The sequence below is a fragment of the Suncus etruscus genome, chromosome 14 (assembly GCF_024139225.1).
Source record: "Suncus etruscus isolate mSunEtr1 chromosome 14, mSunEtr1.pri.cur, whole genome shotgun sequence".
NCBI lineage: Eukaryota > Metazoa > Chordata > Mammalia > Eulipotyphla > Soricidae > Suncus > Suncus etruscus.
The window spans coordinates 15,981,575-15,999,248 of NC_064861.1; the positions used below are offsets into that span (position 1 = coordinate 15,981,575).

The 17,674-nt window shown below is 41.1% G+C and overlaps 1 protein-coding gene across 1 annotated transcript in view; it reads right to left on the reverse strand.

Moving 5' to 3' along the window:
- PRDM5 (PR/SET domain 5) overlaps positions 1 to 17,674 on the reverse strand; it is a 166,003-nt gene that overhangs the window by 122,132 nt on the left and 26,197 nt on the right. The window lies entirely within an intron of this gene.

Genomic DNA, 17,674 nt, shown 5'->3' on the forward strand with positions numbered 1-17,674 from the left:
AGTAACCCCTGAGCGGTGCCGGGTGTGACCCAAAAACCAAACCAAAACAAAATAATTTATTTATAGGTATATTTTAATATGTCACTTAACTGCATTGTTGGGGCAGGGCTGCCTTCTCTTTCCACTTTTCAAGAGGAGAAAGCTTGTCACTGCACCTAACCACTTTTCCAGTCTTGATTATTTCACAGACCTATCAAATTATCTGTTTTCACCACTTTCCTCTTTCTAACCCAAGCACAGTATTATCTCACTGAACTCTCAGGAGATATTCAAAGAGAATAATTGAGTTCAATTTTTTATACAAGTGAATCCCAAACATATGCTACTATTAAGGTTGTCATTTGTTTATCTTAATAATGACCCTTAAGGAAATAAATATTTTTAAAGCCTAACAAATAAGGAAGTTTCAAATTTCCTTTGAGAATCATGTCTCAATGTCTCAACATCTCATCTCTGAAGCCAACTGTATTTTCCCCCCTGTCAAAAAGACTATTCCAAATACTTTCCTCTCTTCAACTTTTCATGGAGATGAAGAATGTTGGTGACAGTCCTTTAGAGGACCATCACATACCTGGCCATGTGATGAAAGGGATGTTCTCAGATGGGAAAGGTAAGCACAAGTCAGAAACGAAGCAAATCCTTATAGGAAAGAGGAAATGGTCACACTGGGCTTCTATTCCTTAATGCTCTGACCTGACCACTGTGCCCTCTCACTGTGGAGGAAGAAATTTGGCAAGTTCATCTCTGTTTGGTTCTGCTAATCTCACTTCTCAAGCATCCAAGAGAATGTTGGACCAGGTCTCACACCCTTTCTCAAGGATACAGGTTCCCGGGCTGAATATAAGTCACCATGGCTGGTTTTCCATTCTAGAAATGGAATGGAAAAATCAAGAACTCACAAAAAGATTTGCCTCAAATGGAGAAAATCTGCCAGGGAAATAGGCAAAACAAATAGTCTTTTCTTAAGGGTTGATATTTTGTTTATTCAATTATAAAAAAGACACTTATTTCTTTGATGATTTTGAATTTTCCAGAAGGTTTCACAATGTGAGACTTATTATTTTGCTTTAGTCACTAGGAATATCTGTGAAATTTGTCCCTTTCCATGCAGGGGCCATCCAGTCTCCACAGCAAAGAAACCATTAGGTATCTCCAGCTAGTGTGAAATACAATCAACTACATTTTATTTAATATATGGTAAAATTTCATGGCAGTGGAATATAGTTTGTTCCTCCAAAAATAATAATACTATCCATAATGAAAAATCATAATATGCTATGTTATGTGACTTGTTTATTAAAGAAACTAAATTTTCCTTTCTGTCTTTCAACAAGGCTTTACAAAAAAAGATAGTTTTAAGCACTAAGATTTAGAGTATATATGTCTTCAGAGTACAACATGTCATCATATTTTTATATTTAAGTTACAGACACTGTTCCTTCAATTGTTTTTTAGTGACGTAAAGCCATATGTCTTGCCTTCAGTGTTTAATTAACCCAACTTCAGGGTACCTTCTGGAGCACATACACAAAAAGTCATTATGTTCCTGTAATCAATTTTGACAATGCACTATTGTCATATTGAAAACAAAGAGAGACACATTTTCAGAAATTACTAAGACCCATCACTGGAAACATGCAGGGATTTATTGTTTCTAAGCAAAGAGTTTAGTGAAGCAAAGTTTTAGTTTGAATATTTGAAAGGACTCTAAAACATGCCAATTTTGGTGTTTAGATTCACACACATACACACATATGCACATACATACACAAACACACAGCTCTGAACATACTACATGCCAGTTCTGGCCCAGACATTCTCTGGATCTTAGCTCTTCCACCATCAGTATAGATCTCTGTCTTTATGCAACAGCTTCCAGAAAATAATACAATTAAAAGATTGAGTCCATAGAGATATTACAGGAATTAAGGTGTTTGCCTTATATGCAAGTGAGCCAGGCTCCAATCCTCAGTACCACATATTACTCTATGAGCACTGCCATAAATGAACCCTAAGTACAGAGCCAGGACTAATCCGTGAGCACAGCAGGATGTGGCCCCTATCAAAATAAAATCTCTAATATTAATGTTATATGCAAACATAAAGGACAGTTAAAATTTTCTTCTCAAATTTCTCACCTACTCCTTCAAATGGCCAAGAATTCCCAGTACTCCTATAGAAGGGCAATGTCAAGACATAATTTGTGGTGGGTCCTGAAGAGCATGAGAGAGAGCACCCTAGCATGCACTTTTCAAGTGAACTAGACTTCGAAATATGTCTTCTCCAAGAAGCACTTCTCCACTTGCCTCACACATTCAGTTTTTCACTCAATAATTCAAGCAAAAGCTCTAATTTCCTATCATCCAATTAGAACAGCAGGCCTGGCTCCGAAGGGTCCCCAAGTATCCATGAGGCCTTCGTAGCCCTCTTACTGGAGCACATTTTTTAGATTTCTGCCAAGGAATCACATTGCCAGGATCACTGGAATAGGAATAGCTCCCTGCTGCAGACCAAGCTGTGTGTGGCAGCCTGAGACACTCTGGCAACAAAAGGTCTAGCAAGGAATGTGTACAAACCTAGGGCACAAATACTAATGCCAACTATGTTTTCTAATGGAGAAACTGTGATCTGAGTCCTGTGATCAGATTTTCTCACAGCTGCCATTCCATACCCCAGCCAATAACTTCTTACATCCCCACCCCTTCCAAAAAGGAATCTTGATCCTTACTAAGGATACTTCAGGTTCCAGTGTGACATCTGGATTTCTGACTCTGTCCTTCCAATCACTTAATCCACACTCTCAAACACCAGCCTCTGAGACCAGCTCAGGGCCTGGAGACTAGCAAGGGATTAAATTAAATGATTGCTACTGCATTTAGCTCTTTGTTTTTCCCTCCCTGCACTGTAAATACCACTCTTCTGTTTTTAAATTCAACTATCAAGCATGAAATGCTTAGGCACCCTATTTTCAATATGAATAAAGGCAGATTCCCCCCCCACCCCGAGAACCCCACATATGCACACATGTTCACGCCTCACTCCCTGCAACTTCACTGTGTGCTTCCAGGACTGTTGTGTTCCCTTCCAAGTCTGGCAAGGAATAGTCCTTATTTTTCTATAATTCCAATGCAATCACCATGTATTATGCAATCAGAGCAAAAAGCAAAGGGGCTAGCTTTTGGTATAGGTTATGTGTTGGAAGATGTCTAGGGAAGCTCTCTGGAAACAGGACAGTCCACCTGACTGTACCCCATTGTTCTAGGCCATCTCTCCTGATGGCCACATGATATTCCATTGTGTATATGTACCACAGTTTCTTTTGCATCTTTTTCATCTGTTGAAGAGCATCTTGGTTGTTTCCAGATTCTGGCTATTGTAAATAGTACTGCAATGAATATAAGTGGGAGGAAGAGATTTTTGTATTGTGTTTTTGAGTTCCTAGGGTATATCCCTAGAAGTGGTATAGCTGGATCAAATGAGAACTCAATTCCAGTTTTTTGAGGAATCTCTATATTGTTTTTCCATAAAGGCTGGACTAGATGGCATTCCCACCAGCAGTGAATGAGAGCTCTTTTTCCCCACATCCCCGCCAGCACTGATTGTTCTTGTTCTTTGTGATGTATGCCAATCTCTGTGGTGTGAGATGGTACCTCATTCTTTTTTTGATTAAGTGATGTGGAGAATTTTTTCATGTGCCTTTTGGCCATTTGTATTTCTTCTTTGAGAAATTGTCTGTTCATTTCTTCTCCCCATTTTTTGATGTGGTTAGGTGGTTTTTTTCTTGTTCAGTTCTGTCAGTGCCTTGTATATCTTAGATATTAGCCCCTTGTCTGATGTAATATCCACTTTTTATAGTAGGCTAGATTCATCAGAAGTATGGGATGACTAAATTCTCTGACTATTATTTTTTCAGGTAAGTGGGAAAGACTGGAGAAAGAGCTGCTGGACTCAGGTGGGTTAGCAGCTAATTTCTTTAAAGTCATAAAACCAGAGGCTGGAACAATAATATAGTGGGTAAGGTATTTGCCCTGCATATAGCCAACCTGGGTTCAATCCCTGACAGCCCACCTAGTCCCTTGATTCCTAGAGCCAACTATAAGCCCTGACTACTACTAATTGTGACCCCCCCAAAAAAAAACATGTAATAGAAACAGGGATGGAGAGATAGAGAAATGGGTAGGGAATTGCCTTGTATATGGCCAATGTGAGTTTGAGCCCTGGGACCCCTCATGGTCTCCCAAACCCCACAATGATTTGAGCACAGAGCCAGGAGTAATCCCTGGCATAATCACCCCCAGGTCTACTCCCAAATAAAAACAAAATAATGACGATAGTCAAATGTAGTTAATTAAAGTCATGGAACCAAAATTTAATTTAAATTACTGGGTTAAATCAGTTCTAATAAAATTCTTAACTCTGTTTTTAAATTTCCTCTTTCTTTTACTTTCCCCAAATCTTAACTCTTAATTTATGCTTTCTCACTTTTTTTCTAGACAAATACAGGGATCTTCTTTTTACTGGTAGACATAGAGATATCAATCTTGTATTAACAATTTAACACATAAGGAAACTATCGACCACAAATATTTTTCTATTGCTTTTTCACTTCATAAAAACATAAGAAACCATTCAAAATACAGATGCAGAACACAATAAAGAGAAGTTGGGGAAAGTGACACTCACCAGGTATTACCTAACATTAGCTGAAGGCTAAAGTGGATACAAATGTGGGGCTATTCCCAAGGGAATGTTTTTAATTTTGCAGCAAAGTACTTTTGCAGAGAGTGGAGCAGTGCATATCCAGCTGTGCTCAGAGCTTACTCCTGCTTTGTGCTCAAGGATCACTCCTAAAGGGACTCAAGGGTCTATAAGTGGTGCCAGGTTTGAACTAGGATTAGCCTCTGGCAAGGCACATGCCTCACCAGCTGTGTTACCTCCCTGGCTCCATAACAAACTTTTTTTTTCTGGTTTTTGGGTCACACCTGGTGGCACTCAGGGGTTACTCCTGGCTCTGCACTCAGAAATCACTCCTGGCAAGATCAGGGGAACACATGGGATGCTGGGATTTGAACCACCATCCTTCCTGGGTTGGCTGCGCACAAGGCTAACACCCTACCAGCCCAACAAACTGTTTTTTAAGATGAAACATTCAAAATGATAACATAGCAAACAACCTTCTTTCACCAGCAGCTGCTGTAAATACAAAAATCTGACAAAGTGTTCTGGCCATCTGGAAAAAAAAAAGCTATGCTAACCTGCTTAATGGGTTCTTTGACTTTCAAAAGGTGACAGGAGACAACAGGATATTTGTGCAGCGAACTTCTGCCAGCCAGGACAATCTCTGCACGTAAATATTATCATGTTTTATTTCATGAATATACATGACATTTTACTTTCATGAACAAAGAATCCCCTACTGACTCTAAAATCTACAGCTTTTTTTACATTGTTACCCTATTATGGTTGCCCTAAGAGATCTCTATAGAAATGTCTGTAACTCTAGCAGGGGTCCTCAAACTTTTTAAACAGGGGGCCAGTTCACTGTCCCTCAGACCGTTGAAGGACCAGACTATAGTGAAAATAAAAACTATGAACAAATTCCTATACACACTGCATATATCTTATTTTGAAGTGAAGAAACAAAACAGGAACAAATACAATATGTGGCCCGCGGGCCGTAGTTTGAAGACCCCTGCAAAGCAATAGAAATGTTCCTAGGCTGTATCACAATGCCTCAATCAGATGTTGAGGGATGCTGCATTCTTTTTATTTTTAATATAATTTTTATTTTAATCATAGTGGCTTACATATCTTTAACAATAATATTTTAGGTACATATTAACATTGCATTCTTAAACTTTTACTTAAAAAGGGTAATAATGTAAAAATACTATACTTTTCATGATTTATTTTCTACAGCATTTGGGAACTATCCCATAATCAAACACACTCATAATGCTGCAACTAAATGTACAAAGAGTTATGGGAAGAAGAATACAAATAAAAAGCTCAAAATGGCCTCACGTAAGATCAAGTCAGGTTGTGCTGATAAAAATATATTTTTTAAGATATGGAATTTAGGAGCCACAGATACAGCACTTGGATAAGGTGTTTGTATACAGTAAATTCCATTTTGATCCCCAGCATGGTATATTGTCCCCTGACCTAAACAAGAAGTGATCCCTCAGCACAGAGTCCGGAGTAAACCCTGAGTACTATAGGGTTTGCCAACCCCTTAGGGGTCTCAAACTCAATTTACCTGGGGCCGCAGGAGGCAATGTTGGGATGATCCTTGAGTGCAAAGTCAGTAGTAGGCCCTGAACATTGGGGGTGTGTGACCCAAACAACTAAAACAAAACAAAACAAAACAAGATTCCTCTAGGACAGAGCCACAAAATGTTGTATGGAGGGCCGCAAATGGCCCGTGGGCCGCGAGTTTGAGACCCCTGCCCTAAATAATAAGAAATATGCTCTCTAGAGTTTTCAGCTTTCAGATTACTAGGTTAAAAAAAAAAATCTAAACCAGGGGCTGAAGTGATAGCACAGTGGTAGGGCCTTTGTCTTGCACACTGCTGACCCAGCACAGACATGGATTTGATCCCTGGCATTCAATATGGTCCCCCAACCCAGGAGCAATTTCTGAGTACAGACTCAGGAGTAACCCCTGAGCACCACTGGGTGTGCCCCACCCCCAAAATCTCTAAACCAAGAGGTTTCTCAATAACGGTGAGACCCACAGTGGCAGAATATGGGGTCAGAGCAATAGTTCTGTAGGTAGGACACTTTACCTTGCAAACAAACGATTTTGTAGTTTTGGGATGCATAGGGAGGAATTTCTCACCCCCTCCCCCCAGGGCCCGATTAAGCAGGTGTGGCCCTGAAGACCCGCCTGGTGTGGGGGGGGATCTTGTTCCCCTGGACTAAGTGGTCAGCCCAGGGGGCCTATGGCTAGCTGTCCTGCCCAGAGCCCCCAACATACCAGTCAAACACCCCAGAAATCCTGGCATGCGGAGTGTTCTGAGTCCAGCCGAGCCTCTGTAGTTTTTGGATGCATAGGGAGGAATTTCTCACCCCCTTCCCCCAGGGCCCGATTATCCAGGCGTGGCCCTGAAGACCCGCCTGGTGTGGGGGGGGGATCTTGTTCCCTTGGACTAAGTGGTCAGCCCAGGGGGCCTATGGCTAGCTGTCCTGCCCAGAGCCCCCAACATACCAGACAAACACCCCAGAAATCCTGGCATGCGGAGTGTTCTGAGCCCGCATGGTCTATCTATATTTATGTTCTATCCCCAGCACCAAAAATAGTCCTCAAGCCTACCTGCAGTGATCCCTGAGTCAGGAGTAAACTCTAAGCACAGATTGTGTGGACCAAAATCTAAAAAACAAAAGTATCAGAAGGTTGACAGAGGTTCTGGCAATGACAGCAAGGGGAGAGGTCATTTGCAGAAGAAAAGAAAAGCATGTCAGTCATTGGGGACAGAGATCCTCCAAGCAGCAGAAAACAGAGACCTCCATGTCAGTCCTTGAGGGGGAGGCAGGGAATAGAGATCCTTCATATCAGTCACCAGGGGACAGAAATCTTCCGTGTCAGTCAGCAGGGGACAGAAGTCCTTTATGTGTTTAAGCAGCTCACCAGAGTGTAGTCAAGTAATTACCAAACTCCCTTTGGCCCGGAAGTGAGTCCCAGTGATAAAGCCTGGATCCATTATGCTAAAACGTACAGTCTTTCTAAACTATTAATAATGGCATCTATTAAAATGCAGGTCAGAGACAGTAAGGAATCCCACAGCATGATGTCAACACAGCTCTCTTTTGGGTTTTAAAAAGTCTGAGTTTAGAAAATACAAAATTACCATTTCAAATTCCGGACAGAAATATGTATGTGAGTCAAATGATCGAGGGTCTAAAAAGAAGGAAAGATTTTTTTAATGACTCCTTAATCAAAAGTTAAAAAGTAAGAAATATGCACACCAAAACATTAATTATCTAAGCTGTCCTTAAATTTCTTCAAGGAACAAATTTCTTCTGAATAGTAATTTATCATACAGTAAAGAAATTAGAGGCCAAATATTCAATGGAATTTATGCAGGTCCATGAACATTAATCTTCTTTATATAAAAATAAAAATGGAATTCCACAGGTAGAATTTTATGAAAACTTTCAGCAGTGTTTGGAGTCCCTCCAATGTATGCAAAGTAGTTACACTGAGGCAAGTGCTTTTGACTAACAGAAAGAGTTCATTAGATCTACTGTTTTACATTAAATTAGATGTAAATGAGAGATACAAATTGTTACCAAAACAAAGAACTCAGTAACCACACAATAGCTTAAATAAAAATAATCACCTACAAACAAAGCAAGCAGCTCATAAAGAGACTTGTAGCCTTGCCCACTACTCTCACATTTACTATATTAAATACTAATAGCAAAAGACCTTGGCAAACAAAAATGTAAATGAGACTCAATACAAACAGAGCCTGTGTTTTTATTAAGAATCAACAGATGGTTGGCATCAGGAGATTGGCACAAATACAAAGGAAATATGCAAGAACAAGTAAATAAAAAGTCTAATGTGTAGAAATCGAACAAGGTTATGCTTTTAAGTCTCCTTTGTCATGGGCGGGGAGAGGTGGGACTAACTTGTCCCCATGGAAATCACGGGGGAGGGGGGACTACTGTGAAGATCCACTACAGCAGAAAAGGAAGGGGCATATAAGAGAAATAAGGAAGAAGGGAAAGGGAAAAGGGGGGCAGCAGAGCAGGAAGAGGGGATCTAAGCTTTCACTTGGAGATTTAGCCATATACCCCAACCAGAATCAGGTTTCTAGAACCATGTGTTGATATGATGACTGAAAGCAGAAGAATAAATACATATATTCATTTCCTCTATTCACCCTCAAATTCCTAAACAAGGAACATGTGTCAAGCACTAGACTAGACACCAGGGCATCGGGATAAAGACTCCATCACTTTTCATTTCCAGCAAGAAATGGGCTGTTTTGTCTGCAGGAACAATTTCTCTGGATAGGGTGCAATCCCTGTGGTGCTCAGGAGTTACTCCTGGCTCTATATTAAGGAATTACTCTTGGCTGTGCTCAGAGGACTAGATGTGATGCTTCGGATTGAACCTGGGTTGTCTTGTGCAAGGCAAACACCCTACCTGCTGTCTTTTGCTCCAGCATTTGTCTGTAGAGACAAATGGATCAGCCACACTTAGAAGGGCCACGGGCTGTGGGGGACCTAGACATCCTGCAGGATGCCTCAGAGGTGCAGAGAGCAGAGAGAGACCTCACAGAAGCAAAGAGTAAGCATGGGCAAGAGAGGAGGGGACCCAGCAGGAAAAGGATGAACCAGAGTCCTGAGTGGGCAGGGACTAATGATGGTGCTAAGAATGCAGGGGAGGGGGAAATCTTGAGGCAGGAGGAGAGGGAAGAGATGCGCTGAAATATTAGGCTCTGCTGAATACTTGGTAGAGTGCACTCTGAAAAAAGGTAGATTCTCAGCAACCAAGACAGCCCCAAGTTCTAGACATCTTCAAAAGAGCTGGGTCCCCCAAGTCTGAGTCATAGGGAGCCTGGGGTAAGGGATAAAATGTAAATAGGAACATAACTGTTTCATGAATGTGCAATGTGGAAGTGACTTTTGTCTGGTTTCCCACACTGTTTCATGCCCACAAGAAGGTGTATCCTAGTCTTATGTATCTCTGGTTCCAGAGAAGGAAGAATTTAGGGCAGTTTTCTGGCAACCCCCACCAAGCAGCCTCAGCTAGACTTCCCTCAAGGGTTCCCTGCACCTTGTGAAGGCCAGGCAAGGTTTTGTTTTTTTTTTTCATGTTTAGAACTCTCTCTCTCTCTCTCTCTCTCTCTCTCTCTCTCTCTCTCTCTCTCTCTGACTCACTTTCTCTTCTCTCTGTTTCTGTCTGTCTCCTCTTTCTCTCTCTCTCTCTCTCTCTCTCTCTCTCTCTCTCTCTCTCTCTCTCTCTCTGACTCACTTTCTCTTCTCTCTGTTTCTGTCTGTCTCCTCTTTCCATGTGTATTTCCTTTCTAGCTCTGTCCTCACACAGAAAAGCAAAGCCTTCATGAACATGACAACACTGTCAATTGCTTGAAGAGAAAAACCTTCCTTTGCTTCTGCTCTTCTTCAGGCTAAGAACCTGCCTGAGTATCAACTGTTTATACATTTCCACACCAGACCCAATACCTAGAACTTATGAGACCCTCCAGACACAGTTAAGCCAGTACTCAGTAGGCAGCTCTTCTCATCTTTACTCTCAATACTAATTTATTTCCTTCCTTCCATCTTTCCATCCTTCCCTCCTTCCTCCCTTCTTCCTTCCTTGCCTCCCTCCCTCTTTTCCTGCCTCTGTCCCTCCCTTTCTCCCTCTCTTCCTTGCTTCCTTTCTCTTGTTTTGTGTTGGAGCCACATCTAGAGATGGCTTTCAGGGACTACCCCAAAGCTGGATAATACTAAGGATTGCTCCTGGTATTGCTCAGACTCCTTGCAGTAATGGGAATAAAATTGGAACTCCTCTGCTTTGGGTCATCTCCCCAGCCCCAGCACTCTACTTCTTCATGCAATCTGGGTGGTCAGTCTAATCTCCAAGCAAAATTACTCATCAGGAACAAGACATCCATGTTCACCAAGTTCACCCTTTAAGACATTTTCATCTAATTCTGGTGTCATGCTACTTAAATTTCAACAACCAATTTTACTTTTACCCATGTTTGATTTTGTCATGTGAGCATCTGGTCAGTTACTGTAGCAATGAATAGCTTTCAATACTGATAAGTGTATATATATATATATATATACATATACATATATTTTTATATATGTGTGTGTTTGTATTTTAAAAATCTTAAAATAGTATCTATACCTCAAACCCATTCTGACAGTTACTATATAAAACATTTATACAACACAAAATTGGGGTCAGAATATGATTGAATTGTAAAGAATATATGTGTATGCCCTTTGGTTCAGTCCTTAATACCACATCATGCATGTACACTCATATGCTCACATATGCTCACTCACATATGTGAGTGAGCATAAAAAACACTTATACAACACAAAATTGGGGTCAGAATATGATTGAATTGTAAAGAATATATGTGTATGCCCTTTGGTTCAGTCCTTAATACCACATCATGCATGTACACTCATATGCTCACATATGCACACTCACATATGCTCTATTGAAAATAACAAGTGTTGGGGTATATGGACAAATATGCTCAACTGGTGAACCATAGTGCAATCACTAAGGAAACAGAATGAAAATTCCTCAAGAAATAAAGACACAGGTGCAGTAGGATCCTGTAACCCAGGCCCCCAGAAAAGCATCTCACTTCTCACATATGACCAAATAAAAAAAGAGTTTCAAAGCACTAACTGCACACTTGTGTATACAAGTTCATAATTTCCACTTCGATGTATCAGAAGCCAAATGTCCCATGGCTAGATGAATGAACAATCTAAACCTACAAAGGACTAATATTTAGCCTTAAAAATTAAGGAAATCCTGTCCTATGTAACATCCATGAAATCTAAAATCATTATACTATGTGAAATATGCCAGTCATGGTATGACAACTAAATACTGTTTCATTCCACATACACAAGCAACTAAAGCAAATTCTAGCAAACCGAATTCAGCACTTCATCAAAAAGATCACACATCACAACCAAGTGGGATTCATACCAGGAATGCAAGGTTGGTTCAACATACGCAAATCAATCAATTTGATACATCACATCAACAACACGAAAGACAAAAACCACATGATCATATCAATCGATGCAGAGAAGGCATTTGACAAAATCCAACATCCTTTCATGTTAAAGACACTCAGAAAAATAGGGTTAGAAGGAACTTTCCTCAAGATAGTTACAGCTATATATGAAAAGCCAACAGCCAACATTATACTTAATGGCGAGAAACTAGAAGCATTCCCAATAAGGTCAGGAACTAGATAAGGCTGTCCACTCTCTCCACTCTTATTCAATATAACCTTAGAAGTCCTAGCAATAGCAATCAGACAAGAGAAGGGAATCAAAGGAATTCAAATAGGGAAAGAGGAACACAAGCTATCTCTATTTGCCGACGATATGATTATATACATTAAAAACCCTAAAGAGTCCACAGTAAAACTCCTAGAAACAATCAGCCAATACAGCAAAGTGGCTGGATACAAAGTCAATACACAAAAGACAGTAGCGTTTCTATATACAAACAATGAAGTTGAGGAGAGAGAGATTAAAAATACAATTCCATTTAAGATAGTATCAAAAAATATCAGGTATCTAGGAATCAACCTTACAAGAGAAGTGAAAGACCTATACCAGGAAAACTTCAAAACACTCCAGAAAGAAATTGAAGACGATCTAAAGAAATGGAAGAACATCCCATGCTCATGGATAGGTAGAATTAACATAATCAAAATGACTATCCTACCCAAACTCCTATACCAAACTCCTATATATAGATTTAATGCAATCCCTATCCAAATCCAGACACAATTCTTTAAAGAATTAGAACAATCATTAACAAAATTCATCTGGAACCACAAAAGACCCAGGATAGCCAAACACATACTGAAAAACAAGAAGCTGGGAGGCATCTCCTTACCTAACTTGAAACTATACTATAAAGCCATAGTAATCAAAACAGCATGGTACTGGAACAGAGACAGGACTTCAGACCAGTGGGTCAGGACAGAATTCCCAGACATAAACCCCCAGATATACAGCCAACTAATATTTGATAAAAGAGGCAAGAATCTGAAATGGAACAAAGAAAGCCTATTCAACAAATGGTGTTGGCACAACTGGAAAACCACATGTACAAAAGTGAAAATCAACCCATACCTCACTCCTTATACAAAAGTCAACTCAAAATGGATCAAAGACCTTGAAATCAGACCCGAATCTATAAAGTTTATTGAGAATAAAATAGGGAGAACACTCGAAGACCTATATATCAAAAAGGTCTTTGAGAATGGAGCACCAATGGCAAGAACCTTAGCAGCAAACATAAACAAATGGGACTACATCAAACTAAAAAGCTTCTGCATGGCGAAAGAAACCTTACTTAATGCAAGAAGACAGTTAACAGAATGGGAAAAAATCTTTTCACTAGACATATCAGATAAAGGGCTGATATCTAGAACTTACAAAGCACTCAGAAAACTGAGCCCCTCAAAACCAAACAAAGCCATAAAAAAATGGGGAGAAGAAATGAATAGACACTTCTCTGAGGATGACAGAAGGATGGCTAACAAACACATGAAAACATGCTCACCTTCACTCATCATCAGAGAGATCCAAATCAAGACAACAATGAGATACCACCTTACACCAGTGAGGATGGCTCACATCAAAAATACTGAGAACAATCTTTGTTGGCGTGGATGCGGTATGAAGGGAACTCTCATCCACTGCTGGTGGGAATGCCCCCTAGTCCAACATCTATGGAGAACAGTCTGGAGAGTACTCAAAGAACTCAGAATTGAGCTCTCTTTTGACCCAGCAATTGCACTCCTAGGTATATATCCCCAAGTTGGAAGAACATTCATTCCAAAATACGTGTGCACCCCACTATTTATCGCAGCACTCAGTATAATAGCCAAATCTTGGAACCAACCGTGATGTCCAACAACAGATGAATGGATCATTAAGATGTGGTATCTATACACAATGGAATATTACATGGCAGTCAGAAATGATACAATCACAGATTTTGCAGCAACGTGGATGGACTTAGATCATGTTATGTTAAACGAAGTAAGTCAGAAGACAAAAGATAAACACAGAATGGTAGCACTATTCTGAAGCACATAGAACATACATCTCAATCACAACTAATACTTAACAATCAAATAACAGGGTCTAACAGGGTAGAAACTCCAACCACTGTAATAGTCAACATATACCTCGGAACAGTGCCCAAAACACATGAAAAAAGAACAACACAAACTCACGACTACACATTATACCACAAAGAAAACAGCAACACCAGAACAGCAGCATAGAGAGAACAGGTACGTAATTAACCTTCTACAATAATGGCCCATAATAATCATGTAGAGATCGTATACAGGAACACAGGTAAAGAATACCAAGGCAAACCACTGGCTCCAATGGAAACATCCCATAAAACTACGTATTAATGCCTCTATCTTACTATATTTAAAATAACCTCTCAGCTTTTCTGTCCACAGGCGTTCTTGGATACAAAGGGCGGACAAGCTAAGATGGCAACTCGGGATACCACACGAGATACCATACCCAGTTTGCACTACGAGTTGGCCCTGAGAAAACTCTTTAACATACACTTTATACCTAGGTTTACCTTCTTTTAGGGTTTCAAGCACGTGACCAGTCAGACCACCGAAGCAGTAACAGCGACGTAAACTACAGACCTAAACTACATGCTCTATTCACTGAACACATTAAAGCAAACCAGCATTCCCTTGCTATTTTCTCCTCTCTTCTCACCACTTTCTTGGTTATTTTTTCTTTTCTATTCTTTTCTTTACTTTCTATCCTTTCTCTTCTCCCTTTCTTTCTAATGTATTTTTCTCTTTTCTCCCCCCCTACCCCTTCCATACACCTTACCCTTTCCCCCCTCTGGAAATCCAACTATCCCTCCACCCCTCAATCCCATCCAGACCTCCCTCTATATTAAAACACTTCACCCTCAGTCCTTAATCTATTAGGCAACAAGATCGACCTCCTACCCCAACGAACCAGTACCCAGCACCCAAGAGAAGGGACACCCAGTCAAACCCACACCTCGTCCCGGGCAAGAAAAGACAGCCAACTCCCCTGCGGACTCATGCTGCGAGGCCCTCCCTACCAACTCCCCCTAACATGGACTGTTTCTTGAAACCGGACCTAGGTCCAAAAGTATCCCCAATGCAAGAACTCTTCCAAGACCTCCCTGCCGCAAATTTTTACCAACCTGAAGAAGGTCAGGGGGTGTGATAGGAAGATGCCTGGGAACCCACACATCACAAGAAAAACCCAAAAGACAATGGGAAAAACTGTACTTCCAACATAGGCATAAGACCTGTAATACACCACTTCGTTATCTGCTCTCCCCCAAATGTAAGGTAGTCTTTTGCACCACTTTGGTCCTTTAAAAACTTCGCTAACTCATTTTCGTTCTTTTTTTTTTTTTCCTCTGAAATTTATTTATTTATTTTTTTAAATGTTGGTCCTATATATACATTTGTGAGCACATACGTTTTTATTTATTTTATTTTATTTTATTATTATTATTTTTTTTTATCATTTTTGGGTATGTGACCTGTGTCTGTTATCCCCTCTGTCCACCCCCAACCACACCGACAATACAATGTGGCTCCACCTCCCCCTGCAAAGACACACTAAATAATGGGGAAACCTTACATATAAAAAAAAAAGAGCTGGCTCCCTGTGTGTGACACCAGGCGGGGAAAATCCGCGAAAGTACACCGGCCCAGTGGGGCTCAGCTGTGAAAGACTGTGAGTGTGACCTGTCTATGTCTGTCTACTGTCCTCTTGCGTGAAACTCTTGCGAGTGGGGCAAAAAGAGCCTCCAGAAACCTCGCTCGCCCAGACGCCATTTTCAGGGAGGAACTTCAGAGCATAAAAACCGGCTATCCTTTGCAAAAGCTGGCTCCCTGTGTGTGACACCAGGCGGGGAAAATCCGCGAAAGTACACCGGCCCAGTGGGGCTCAGCTGTGAAAGACTGTGAGTGTGACCTGTCTATGTCTGTCTACTGTCCTCTTGCGTGAAACTCTTGCGAGTGGGGCAAAAAGAGCCTCCAGAAACCTCGCTCGCCCAGACGCCATTTTCAGGGAGGGACTTCAGAGCATAAAAACCGGCTATCCTTTGCAAAAGCTGGCTCCCTGTGTGTGACACCAGGCGGGGAAAATCCGCGAAAGTACACCGGCCCAGTGGGGCTCAGCTGTGAAAGACTGTGAGTGTGACCTGTCTATGTCTGTCTACTGTCCTCTTGCGTGAAACTCTTGCGAGTGGGGCAAAAAGAGGCTCCAGAAACCTCGCTCGCCCAGACGCCATTTTCAGGGAGGGACTTCAGAGCATAAAAACCGGCTAACCTTTGCAAAAGCTGGCTCCCTGTGTGTGACACCAGGCGGGGAAAATCCGCGAAAGTACACCGGCCCAGTGGGGCTCAGCTGTGAAAGACTGTGAGTGTGACCTGTCTATGTCTGTCTACTGTCCTCTTGCGTGAAACTCTTGCGAGTGGGGCAAAAAGAGGCTCAGAGGAGCACGGCCGCTCCGCTTCGCTACGCGGCCGTGCACTCTTTCTAAGGAAAGAACTCCATTGCAACAAGAAGGAAAAATCACACTAAGAACGGCGCTATATCACAGAAGCAAACATTTCTCTCTGGACTGTCTTCTCTGTTACATGCTCGGGCCTAAGATTTGACCCAGTGTGAGGCTTCATCCACGGAGGACTCCCCTCCCTTAGAGGCAAGTCAGCCCATCCAGAAAGGGAGGAGCCAGAGGAGTGTGCTGCCTACATCATATAGACAATGAATACCACTACAACACGTAGAAAAACCCACAATACAAGTGTGACAATGGGGAAACAACGCAGGCCAGCATCAGACATAGAGAATGAAGATGACAATTCTGAGGACCAGATAATGACTGAACAACTAATCAACCTCTCAGATAAGGACTTTAGACTAGCAATATGGAAGGTGCTCAACAGACTCCAAGAAACCATGGATCGAGTTGAACAGAACACTAATAAGAACCAAGAAAATATGAAGGCAGAAATGACAAAACTCCAAACTGAAATAACATGTCAACTAACAGGCCTGAAAAACTCAGTAAACGAAGTGAATGACAAAATGGATAAGCTCTGGGACAGGGTATCAGAAGCTGAGAATAGACTTGGTGCTGTGGAAGATGAGATACATAACAATTCCATACAGCAGGAGAGATTGGACAAAAAACTTAAAGCAAATGAGCAGACAATGGAAAAATTAGTCAAAGAATGGGAACAGACGAAAATAGAAGTCTATGATAAGATCAACAGAAACAACTTAAGAATCATTGGAGTCCCAGAGACCCAGGAAGAAAATTTCCAGGAAGAATCAATGGTCAAGAACATCATTAAAGAGAAACTTCCAGAGCTAAAGAATATATGTGATCAAATCCTGCATGCCCGAAGAGTACCAACCAAAAGAGACCCCAGAAAAACCACCCCAAGACACATCTTAGTCACAATGACAAATCCCACAGATAGAGACAGAATTCTGAAAACAGCAAGATCAAAAGGGGAAATCATGTTCAAGCAAGCTTCCCTGAGATTTACAGCAGACCTGTCACCAGAAACCCTCAATGCCAGAAAGCAGTGGTGGGATATTGTGACAAGACTGAATGAAATGAATGCTTCACCCAGAATACTATACCCAGCAAAACTCACTTTCCGGTTTGATGGAAGAATACATGGTTTCACAGACAAAAAACAGCTCAGAAACTTCACAGACACAAAACCAGTCTTAAGAGAAAAACTGAAAGACCTAATCTAAGACAAGACTACCCAAAAGACACACCAAATTTTGAAATAAAGATGGCGTTAAATCCCAGGACAATTCTTTCTCTCAACGTCAATGGACTAAATGCACCAGTTAAGAGACACAGAGTGGCTAAATG